Source organism: Microcaecilia unicolor, chromosome 4 (assembly GCF_901765095.1).
Source record: "Microcaecilia unicolor chromosome 4, aMicUni1.1, whole genome shotgun sequence".
Classification (NCBI taxonomy): Eukaryota; Metazoa; Chordata; class Amphibia; order Gymnophiona; family Siphonopidae; genus Microcaecilia; species Microcaecilia unicolor.
Window position 1 is genome coordinate 39,123,648 of NC_044034.1, and position 12,797 is coordinate 39,136,444.

A 12,797-nucleotide genomic window follows, 5' to 3' on the forward strand; every position below is an offset into this window, starting at 1 on the left:
CGGCGTTGCCGGTGGAAGGTGGCACGGCCCTAAAGGACGCCCAAGACAGAAGATTGGAGGCGGCCTTAAGGTCGTCCTTTGAGGCGGCTGCCTTAAGTTTGCAGGCCTCAGTTTGCGGCTCCTATGTGGCCAGGGCGTGCCTGACTATGGTGCAGCGGGCTTCCCCCTCGGATCATTCCTTGAGGGCTGATTGGCCGGCCCTGGAATCGGGCTTAGCCTATTTGGCAGACTTGCTGTATGATGTCTTGAGGGCCTCAGCTAAAGGCATGGCTCAGACAATCTCTGCGCGGCGGTGGCTTTGGCTGAAACATTGGTCTGCTGACCACGCCTCTAAATCCCGCCTGGCTAGATTGCCTTTCAAAGGCAGCTGCTCTTTGGGGTCGAGCTGGACAAAATCGTGACCGATCTCGGCACGTCTAAGGGCAAGAAGTTACCAGAGGTCAGGGCTCGGGCTAGTACTCGTCCCGGTACCTTCAGAGGACGGTTTCAGGAAGCCCGTCGGTACCGCCCGGGCAGGTCGGGTTCCTCTGCCCCCTCTTCCTTTAAGAGGAATTTCTCCCCCAAGCAGCATTCCTTTCGCAGAGACCGCCGTCCCGGAGGTGCTCCCTCCGGTCCTCCCCCAGGGTCTCGTACCCAATGACGGGGCCTTGGTCCACGCCCCAGTGCAGATTGGAGGACGGCTGTCCTCGTTTCTGGGCGAGTGGACCACAATAACTTCAGACGCTTGGGTGCTGGAAGTCATCAGAGACGGCTACAAGCTAGAGTTCTGCCGACCCTTAAGAGACGGGTTTGTACTCTCTCCCTGCAAGTCTCCGGTCAAAGCTGTGGCAGTGCAGCAGACTTTGGACAATCTGATCCGCCTGGGTGCGGTCGTTCCGGTGCCAGAAAGTCAGCTTGGCAAGGGGCGTTACTCCATTTACTTTGTGGTACCAAAGAAAGGAGGTTCTGTCCGGGCTATCCTCGACCTCAAAGGGGTCAATCAGGCCTTGAAAGTGCGGCACTTTCGCATGGAGACTCTCCGCTCTGTTATAGCGGCAGTGAAGGCAGGGGAGTACCTGGCAACCTTGGACATCAAGGAAGCGTACTTGCATATTCCCATCTGGCCTCCTCATCAACGCTTTCTGCGTTTTGCAGTCCTGGGCCGACACTTCCAGTTCAGAGCCCTCCCGTTCGGGTTGGCTACTGCTCCGCGGACCTTTTCCAAAGTAATGGTGGTCATCGCGGCCTTCCTGCGAAAGGAAGGAGTACAAGTCCATCCTTATCTGGACGACTGGTTGATCCGAGCCCCCTCTTATGCAGAGTGCGGCAAAGCTGTGGACCGGGTAGTTGCTCTTTTGAGCTCCCTGGGATGGATCATCAACTGGGAGAAAAGCCAGCTGCGCCCGACTCAGTCCCTGGAGTATCTGGGAGTTCGATTCGACACCCAAGTGGGCAGAGTGTTCCTGCCAGACAATCGGATTGTCAAGCTTCAGGCTCAGGTGGACCAGTTCCTAGTAGCCTCTCCTCTTCGGGCTTGGGACTATGTGCAGCTGTTGGGCTCTATGACGGCCACGATGGAAGTAGTGCCCTGGGCCAGGGCTCATATGAGACCACTACAACAATCTCTGCTGCAGCGCTGGACTCCGATGTCGGAGGATTATGCTGTGCGCCTTCCCTTGGACCCAGCAGTGCGCAAGGCGCTGAGCTGGTGGATGCAGACAGACAAGTTGTCTGCGGGAATGCCTCTGGTGACCCCGGAGTGGATTGTCGTCACGACGGACGCCTCTTTGTCGGGCTGGGGAGCCCACTGCTTGGGAAGGACAGCGCAGGGGCTCTGGTCTCCTGCAGAGGCAAAGTGGTCTATCAACCTCCTGGAACTCAGAGCCATTCGGTTGGCGCTTTTGGAGTTCATCCCGGTACTGGTGTTGAAGCCGGTACGGGTCCTGTCGGACAATGCCACGGCTGTGGCCTATGTCAACCGCCAGGGAGGTACCAAGAGCGCCCCTCTAGCCAAGGAGGCTATGAATCTATGCCAGTGGGCAGAAGCGAACCTGGAGCAGCTGTCAGCGGCCCACATTGCCGGAGTCATGAATGTCAAGGCGGACTTTCTCAGTCGCCATACCTTGGAGCCCGGAGAGTGGCAGCTATCTGCTCAGGCGTTCTTGGACATCACGAAGCGCTGGGGCCAGCCAAGCCTAGATCTGATGGCGTCATCGGCCAATTGCCAAGTGCCGCGCTTTTTCAGCAGAGGACGGGACCCTCGATCCCTGGGAGTAGATGCTCTTCTCCAACAGTGGCCGACTCAAGAGCTTCTCTATGTGTTCCCGCCCTGGCCCATGTTGGGCAGGGTGCTAGACCGGGTGGCAAAGCATCCTGGCAGGGTAATCCTGGTGGGTCCGGATTGGCCCAGACGTCCCTGGTATGCGGACTTGATCAGGCTCTCAGTCGACGATCCTCTGCGGCTGCCAGTGGAGCAGGGCCTGTTACATCAGGGTCCCGTGGTGATGGAGGATCCCTCCCCCTTTGGTCTTACGGCCTGGCTATTGAGCGGCAGCGTCTGAGAAAGAAGCGCTTCTCAGACAAGGTCATCGCCACTATGCTGAGAGCGAGGAAGCGCTCTACTTCTACTGCTTACGCCAGGGTTTGGCGTATATTTGCAGCGTGGTGTGAAGCAGGCTCACTTTCTCCCTTCACTGCTCCAATTTCTTCAGTGTTGGCGTTCCTGCAAGAAGGTCTGGAGAAAGGCCTGTCGCTCAGTTCCCTTAAAGTCCAGGTAGCGGCTCTGGCTTGCTTCAGGGGCCGCCTGAAGGGTGCTTCCCTGGCTTCGCAGCCAGATGTGGTGCGCTTTCTCAAGGGAGTTAATCACCTGCGCCCTCCTCTGCACTCAGTGGTGCCTGCGTGGAATCTCAACCTGGTGCTAAGAGCATTGCAGAAGCCGCCTTTTGAACCCTTGTCGAGGGCATCTCTGAAAGACCTGACGTTGAAAGCAGTCTTTTTGGTGGCTATCACTTCAGCCAGAAGAGTTTCCGAGCTCCAGGCGCTCTCTTGTCGAGAGCCCTTTCTGCAGTTCACTGAGGCAGGAGTGACTATTCGCACAGTGCCTTCCTTCCTGCCCAAGATTGTTTCTCGCTTCCATGTGAATCAGCAGCTCTGTCTCCCTTCCTTTCGTAGGGAGGACTACCCAGAGGAGTACTCTGCTCTTAAATATCTGGATGTGAGACGAGTCATCATCAGATACTTGGAAGTGACCAATGATTTCCGGAAATCGGATCATCTGTTTGTCCTGTTTGCAGGTCCTCGTAAGGGTCTGCAGGCTGCTAAGCCTACAGTGGCAAGATGGGTCAAGGAAGCCATTGCAGCGGCTTATGTAGCCGCGGGGAAGGTGCCGCCTATCCAGCTGAAGGCTCACTCCACTAGAGCTCAGGCGGCCTCGATGGCAGAGGCCGGGTCCGTCTCCTTGGAAGAGATATGCAAGGCGGCAACTTGGGCTTCGGCTCATACATTCTCCAAGCATTACCGCTTGACTGTGGCTGCACGGGCGGAGGCCCGGTTTGGAGCTTCAGTGTTGAGGTCAGGGATTTCAATGTCCCGCCCTGGGTGAGTACTGCTTCGGTACATCCCATCAGTCTATGGATTGATCAGCTTGATGATATGGAAGGTAAAATTATGTATCATACCTGATAATTTTCTTTCCATTAATCATAGCTGATCAATCCATAGCCCCTCCCAGATATCTGTACTGTTTTTATTCTGGTTGCATTTCAGGTTCAAGTTTAGTCTTCAGTTACTTCAGAAAGACTTCGTGTTCAAGTTTTTTCACTTGGATTCTTCAAGAGTTGAGACGAGTTTGTGTTACAGTGAGCTGCTGCATTCCTCTCCCCTCCGTTTTACGGGGCTGGATTGAGATTTAAATTCTGCCGGCACTCCCTCCCGCTTCGTGCGGCTGTAGGGCAGCTTTGTACCCCTCCCGCTTCGGCGGTGTTAGGGTCAGTCAGCTCCTCCCGCGGTTGCGGTTGCAGGATAAGCCAGATCCCCCCGCATCGGCGGGTGTGGTGTCCCTCCCCCGCTCCGCGGGGATGAGCTGGACGGATTCCCCTCCCCCACTTGTGTGGGGATGAGCTGGGTTAATTCCCCTCCCCCGTTTCGGCGGTGGTGAGCTGGGCAGAGTGTCCCTTCGTGGGTGTAATTCTCTAAGTGCTGAGTCCTGCGGATGGAGCTTTGATATCGACATACTGAGGAGTTTCCGGCAGCACATGACCACATATAGGGAGGCAAAAGTTTGCTCTCTATCTCCACCTGCTGGTAGATGGACACAACCCATCAGTCTATGGATTGATCAGCTATGATTAATGGAAAGAAAATTATCAGGTATGATACATAATTTTACCTTATATAGAGATACACGTGTAGCCATAAGAAGTTTTTTGATCTGTCAGACTGCATCTCATTTGGCAATCCACAGCCTAATTGAGAACTGAATTAAAGCTTTCCTCACTGTGGTACCTTGAAAAGTGTTTGCATTGTATTGTTTAGTTCTTTTGGTGCTGTGACTAAGAAGTGAACCAATCTTGATGTTATGTACCTGGTGCCGTGACACTAAACTTGCCAGCATAGGGAGATCAGCTGGCTTAAATCTGGGCTTCCAGCTTCTAGGTGGCATTCCACAAGTCTCCGCTCTGGCAAAAAGTTGTTAGCAAAATCAATAATGTCCGCAGTGTAGCACGTTGTGAATCAGGAAGTGTGTGTGACATCATAACATGTTTGCGCGCCACTTGCACATGCCTACATGTGCATGCATACTCTGTAGCGCCTTCTTAACTTTCACATTATACTACTACTACTAATTTCTACAGCGCTACTAGACTTACGCAGTGCTTTACTTGTTTCTTTGCCATACTAAGGGGTCCTTATACTAAGGTGCACTGAAAAATGGCCTGCGGTAGTGTAGACGCGTGTTTTGGGCACGCGCAGAATCATTTTTCAGTGCACCTGCAATAAATGCTTTTTTTAAAGATGATTATGACAGAAGTTGAAATGAAATATCAAACTGAAGAAATACAAATATAATTTGATACTAAGGGCCCTGTTTACTAAGCCGCGTTATAGGTGCATTAACGTTTTTAACGCGTATTAACGTTTTTAACGTGCATTAACCATGTACGTGCGTTAACCGTGTACATGCCTACAATATCCATATAGGCATCTACATGGTTAGAGCACGCGCTAACTGTAGGCGCGTTAAGGGATCCTTTTACAAAGGTGCGCTGAAAAATGGGCTGCAGTAATGTAGGCGCATGTTATGGATGCGCGCAGATCCATTTTTCAGTACACCTGTAAAAAGAAGCCTTTTAAAATTTTTTTGCCGAAAATGGCAAAATAAAAATTGCTGTGCGTCCATTTTGGGTCTGAGACCTTACCACCAGCCACTGACCTAGCGGTAAAGTTTCATGCGGTAACGACCTATGTGCACCAAATGCCACTTTGGCGCACGTACTTGATGCTCGCCAGAAAATAAAAAAATATTTTTCAGGTGAGCGTAGTGGACGCGTGCCAAAAATAAAATTACCACAAGGGCCATTCAGTAGCAGTGCAGTAACTCCATTTTGGCGCACATTGGGCGAGCGCAGATGCTTACATGACTTAGTAAAAGCTCCCCTAATATATCTATTCTCTATTCTATCTATCTATCTATTACATTTCCAATAAACGGTAATATATTTCCAAATGTGTGGCATTCTCATATTGCCAGCAAAACTTTAGTGAGAACCTTCTTTGTTTTGAGACCACTTTAGAGCAAAATCATACTCCAGACAGACGAGGCAAGAAACTCTAGCCAGAGCAATTATTAGCTTATTAGCTAATCTGCTAACCAGCCATACAGCGTTAAAAAAGAGTTTTATTTTTTTCACCGAGGGGGTGCAGAGAGTGGGTGCAGCTATCCTAATCAGTTAGCACATCAGCATTTCCACACACGAGCTGATTAGCACGTGAATAACGCATGAGCCTTAACCTCCTATACAATGGGTAGCGGTAAGAGCCCATGTGCTAACAGCCACATGCTAATGACAACATTAGTGCGTGGGTAGCAAAAGAAAAAAACGCAACAGAGCCTTCAAGACTGGAACAATTGAGAGACCTTTATTCGTAAAGACCCGTCATGGGCCGTGTTTCAGCGCAACCAAAACCTCCGTAGTAAACAGTGTCAGTTGGATTCAGAGGAGTAGCCAGACTCAATATTTTGGATGGGCCCAGAGATAAATTGGAAGGATGGGCCCTTCCACACGCACATGCCCCCTCCTCTCCCAAACACACCACACTACACCACACCACACCATAAATATCTTGCTGGAGATATTTAAGAACAGAGGTTATTTTTTCACCTACCCCACGTCTTCTCCCGCTCCTTTGCTGCGTCCCGGCATCTGCGCTCCTGTACTCTGAACTCCATCCCTCCTCAAGGTCTGTACAGGTATCCTCGGCTCCTGCAGCGATTCATCCTTGCTGCTTGCGCTGGCCTTGCAGGCTTCCATCTACAGTGTCCCACCCTCGCTGACATCATTGCCTGTTTCCTGTCTGTTTATAGAGCTGCTCGAGGGAGGGGTTTTTTTTGTTGTTTTTTGTCTTTATTTTTGAGAACATCTGAACTATTGGACCCCGGGTGCTATTACACCTAAACACAGCCCATGTCAGGTCTTTACGAATAAAGGACTCTTGATTGTTCCAGTCTTGAAGGCTCTGTTGTGCTTTTTTACATAAGTACATAAATATTGTCACACAGGGACAGTCCAAAGGTTCATCAAGCCCAGCATCCTGTTTCCAACAGTAGCCAATCCAGGTCACAAATACCTGGCCAGATCCCCAAAAAGTACAACACATTTTATGCTGCTTATCCCAGAAATAAACAATTGTGCCTGTGCTCTGTCGAGCATCAAAATATCACAAAATATTTAAACACACATGAATACAAGTGTATTGCTTCTTCAGCTTATTGAGAGTGGAGTAGTCTCATATATAACACACGATAAAGATTATTTGATTTTTCACCCAATGACTGGGTGTATTATCTGTGTGTATTGTCTAATCATTGACTTAACCTCCACCACCCTTTGCTAATCTTGTATATGAAAATATATTTCTGTTTATCAATATGCTATCATCTAATTTTATGCAGCACTTAGCTTGAACAAGTTGGTGCTCTTAAAACCCCGACAGGTCCCCGTTTCGTGGCTACTTTTTCAAGGGGGAGTCACCAGTTCTAAAACCAAAAACAAGATGCAGCACAAAGTTACTTACAAAATTGTTCTAAAAGGCATATTAGTTGTATAATTACTTGTATTCTAAATAAAAATGCTGGTGGCTTACCAAGTAACTGTCTCAAGTGCAACTGCAGCATTACTCTGTCTCTCTCAAAATGGCCACGGCATCTTTTTGTTAATGCTCAGCCGTGCCAGCTGATTATGAAGCTAACTTCAAAATAAAAGTCCTTCACAAAGACTTCTAACAAAATAAAAGGCTTGTGCCCTGTCTGAGACTAGTGTGGAAAACTACCACTGTTGATATTCATCTTGTATGTCTCAAGCAAACACTCCTTAGTTGACCATTTGTTTGTGGCAAAATGGGTTGGCTAGATCTCCTTACAATGACATGCTAGGTACATGGAAACGTTACATCGACGATATATTCATTGTGTGGTATGGTAGTATCGAACAATTACAGTCATTCCATAGTTGGCTGAATCAATGTCATGCCAGAATCCAATTTACTTTAACGTGGTCAGAATCCAAGATACATTTCCTTGATGTTGAGATTCTCCTTGTAGAGAAGCAATTTATTACCAATGTATTTGTTAAGAGCACTGACCGGAACACTTTTTTAGAATACAGTAGTTGCCATCCCAAAGCATTAAAACGAAGTCTTCCATTTTCTCAGTTTCTCCGCTTCAAGCGGATCTGTACTACAGATGCCGATTACAAGGCACATTCTGAATCTTTTGGCTCTAAATTGTTGCAGAGAAATTATCCACATAAAACCATCAAGAGAGCCTACACCAGAGCCAAGTACAACAATAGAGAATTACTGCTCCAATCTCCACCACGGACACAACATGATGGACAAATTATGACTTTTGTGACAAGATACACTCCGGGTGGAGAGGCTACTGCTGCTATTATTCGCCGCCATTGGGACATTATTCAAGCACACCCAGTGTTCACAAATTACAACATCAGGACGGCATTTTCACGTTCCAAAAATCTGAAAGAAATTTTAAGTCCAGCGGTTTTACCTATGGTTCCCATTGACAACGCAGGCAACTTTGGCCACTTTAAATGCATGAAACCTCGTTGTAAAACATGCCCCACAACCATTGAAGGGACAGATTTCGTCTGTAACGGCATGAGTTATAAATTAAAGTGCAGAACTACATGCCGATCCACGGGCATCATTTACTACATCAAATGTCCATGTGACAAATACTACATTGGGAAATCAATGAGGTCATTACATGAGAGACTGATTGAACACCGTTCACGAATTACTGCACAAAATTTTGGAGCACCTATGGTACAACATTGGACATCGCAAAATCATACCATCGAAGATCTTAAATGTATGGTTATTGAACAAGTGATTCCCTCCACTAGAGGAGGTGATTTAAACAGAAAAATTTTACAGCGTGAAACCTTTTGGATCTTTACATTGGATACTATAGAACCAAGGGGTTTGAATACCTACACACAATGGAGTTGTTTTTTCTAACACAATATTCCCCTTTTGATATAAGAAGTGAGCAATCCAGTTCTTGCCTCTGGTTGGATGGTTCGTAATAAACACGCACACTGGTTTTTGAACATACTCATATCAGTTCTAGAGTTATCAACAGGCACTAAGTTTAACATAATTTTTTTTTTTTTTTTTTTTCAATGTTTTTCAATTTTCTCTATTTCCTAACATATAGAAAAATCTTTTGATATGTTAAAACTTTTGCCACAAACAAATGGTCAACTAAGGAGTGTTTGCTTGAGACATACAAGATGAATATCAACAGTGGTAGTTTTCCACACTAGTCTCAGACAGGGCACAAGCCTTTTATTTTGTTAGAAGTCTTTGTGAAGGACTTTTATTTTGAAGTTAGCTTCATAATCAGCTGGCACGGCTGAGCATTAACAAAAAGATGCCGTGGCCATTTTGAGAGAGACAGAGTAATGCTGCAGTTGCACTTGAGACAGTTACTTGGTAAGCCATCAGCATTTTTATTTAGAATACAAGTAATTATCCAACTAATATGCCTTTTAGAATAATTTTGTAAGTAACTTTGTGCTGCATCTTGTTTTTGGTTTTAGAACTGGTGACTCCCCCTTGAAAAAGTAGCCACGAAACGGGGACCTGTCGGGGTTTTAAGAGCACCAACTTGTTCAAGCTAAGTGCTGCATAAAATTAGATGATAGCATATTGATAAACAGAAATATATTTTCATATACAAGATTAGCAAAGGGTGGTGGAGGTTAAGTCAATGATTAGACAATACACACAGATAATACACCCAGTCATTGGGTGAAAAATCAAATAATCTTTATCGTGTGTTATATATGAGACTACTCCACTCTCAATAAGCTGAAGAAGCAATACACTTGTATTCATGTGTGTTTAAATATTTTGTGATATCCCAGAAATAAGCAGTGGATTTTCCCCAAGTCCATTTTAATAATGGTCTATGGATTTTTCCTTTAGGAAGCTGTCCAAACCTTTTTTTAAACCCCGCTAAGCAGTGGTGTGCTGGTAAATGTTTAACAACAGGCTCTCTCCCCGGTCCCCCTCTGCGCCCCCCCGTCCCCCTCACTGCCCCCCCCCCCCAAAAAAAAATTGCAGAGCTGGCTATAGCTGGGGAGAGAGCCTGGAGGGGGGGGGGTGGCAATGTATTACTCCAGGAAAAAATTTTTTAAATGATCCCAGGTTCCAATCTAATTCATGTTTAATGTGCGATAAAATGCCATAAATAAGTAAATAAATATAAACTTTTAATGTTGAGCACCTGATTCTCAAAGTGAACATATTCCAAACACTATAATGAAAATAAAATGATTTTTTTCTACCTTTGTTGTCTGGTGACTGTTTTTCTGATCATGTTGGCTCAGTATCCGATTCTGCTGCTATCTGTCCTCTTAACTCTGTTTCCAGGGCTTCCTTTCCACTAATTCCTTTCCTTTCCTTTCCTTTCCTCCTTTCTTCTTCATTTCTGGTCCTCAGCTTCTGCCTATTTTCTTCATCCATGTGCAGTTAGGGTTACCATACGTCCGGATTTCCCCGGACATGTCCTCTTTTTGAGGGCATGTCCGGGGCGTCCGGCGGATTTTGCCCGCGCCCACGTTTGTCCGGATTTCTGGACAAACGTGGGCGCGGGTGCGAGCAGGCGCGTGCGTGCGGTGGGCGTGTGATCGGCGCCGTGGGTCTGGTGACCTGGTCTCCCGTCCCCTCCCCTTCCTTACCATGTTCCCTGGTGGTCTAGTGACGTCTTCGGGGCAGGAAAGAGCGCTGCCTCCCCTGTCTATCATCTTTCTCGGTCTGGCTGGGGATTCAAAATGGCCGCCGAGAGTTGAACTCTCGCGAGGCCGCTTCAACTCTCGGTGGCCATTTTGAATCCCCAGCCATACCGAGGAGGATGCAGCAGGCAAGGGCAGGCAGCGCTCCGGGCAGGAAAGAGGGGGCTCTTTCCTGCCCCGAAGAGAAGACTCTACTAGACCACCAGTAAGTGAGGGGGGGGGTATGTGATGGGGGGGGAGGGGACTATGTGACGGGGGGGGCAATAGGGGCGGAACCCGGACCTGAAGGGGGCGTGGCGGGGGCGGGACATGAGGCGTGGCGGGGGCGGGACATGAGGCGTGACATGTGTCCTCTTTTTCAGAGGACACAAAATGGTAACCCTATGTGCAGTTTTTCTCCTCTCTTCCTTTTCTCATCTCATCTCCTTTCTCACTCTTCCCTCCCCTCCATCCATGTCCAGCATTTCTACTTTCTCTCCCCTCCTCTCCCCTGCCCTCCATCCACCCATGTCCAGCGACCCTCCTTTCCCCTGCCCTGCATGCACCCATACCCAGTGACCCTCCTTTCCCCTGCCCTCCATCCATCCATGTCCAGTGACCCTCCTCTCCCCTGCCCTGCATGCACCCATACCCAGCGACCCTCCTCTCCCCTGCCCTGCATGCACCCATACCCAGTGACCCTCCTCTCCCCTGCCCTCCATACACCCATACCCAGCGACCCTCCTCTCCCCTGCCCTGCATGCACCCATACCCAGCGACACTCCTTTCCCCTGCCCTGCATGCACCCATACCCAGTGACCCTCCTCTCCCCTGCCCTGCCCTCCATACACCCATACCCAGCGACCCTTCTCTCCCCTCCATCCACCCATGCCCAGCGACTTCCTTCTTTCCCCTGCCACCCCTTCCCGAGTTGTTCAGTGAATTCTCCTCCCTCCCTCCAGATCCGGTCCCTCACCGACTCCTTGTCCTTCGAATTCTTTGGGGCAGGCAATCTTGCCTGCCCGCTGCCAGCGCTGACTCTCCCCCGCTGCCGGATCGCACTTCAAAATGGCTGCCGAGACTTCAGCAGAAGTCTCACGAGGCCGCCTCTGGAAGTCTCGGCGGCCATTTTTAAAGCGCAAACCAGCAGCGGGGGAGAGTCAGCGCTGGCAGTGGGCAGGCAAGACTGCCTGCCCCGAAGAATCGAAGGACAAGGAGTCAGTGAGGGACCGGATCTGGAGGGAGGGAGGAGGGAGGGAGGAGAGCCAGAGTAGCAAGTCGGCTCCAGCACGCCACTGCCGCTAAGCTAACCGCCTTTACCACATTCTCTGGCAACAAATTGCATAGTTTAATTACACGTTGAGTGAAGAAAAATTTTCTCAGATTCATTTCTTTGGCTATTTGTGTTTGTGTACTTTTCAACCCTCTATTTTGCTACCTGGCAAACATTAGTGCATGGCCATTAATGCCAAAAATGTAAATTGGCCATTTCCTGGCCACGGAAAAAGTGGCCTCAGCACGCAGGAAAGACTTGTGTAAGGCCACTTTTTGCCACAGCTTTGTAAAAGAGCCCCTGAGAGCTTTCCTGATGCCAAGGTAGGAACTTGACCCAAATTTCAGAGGCCCTTCAATTGTTACCAGTCTACTGATATTATCCTTTAATTTTAACATTTTAAACTGACTTCCATTTTTTTTGTCTTAATAAATTAGCACTGTGTGAAACACAAACAGCTGCAATGTGACTCCTGAATCTCAGGCTGAATATCGTGGCTCGTCAGACAGCTGTGTTCTCCTTACCACTGAGGCACTGTATCTGAATTTGTTTTTGGAAACTGTTAGTTCTTAATCAAACAAGTATTTATCTCAGCATGCACGGAAAGATTATGCAGCAACCTGTTTTTGCTTCCTATATTAGACTACTAAAAAACCCTGTCATTTTTTAGGATAATTTTATGCATTTCAAATCCCTTGCTCTACAAATGTAAGGGCCCTTTTACCAAATTGCGGTAAAAAGTGGCCTTATAATGCCCACAGATGGGTCTTTCCCGCGTGGTAAGACCATTTTTACAGTGGGGTAAAATGGGCTGAATCAGGGCCGTGCCGACACGGTAAGCGAGGTAAGCATGGCAGTAGGGCGCCATCCTCTGGGGGGCGCCCCGCCGCACCATGCTTACCTCGCCCTCTTCTCCCCAGATCCTTGTCCTTTTTTTTTTGTTTAAATTTACTTTCCGGCGTGTGGCAGCGTAGCGTTAGTGAGGAGGCAGCGCTCCCCCGCCCCGACGTGTCAGTCTCTTCCCTTCG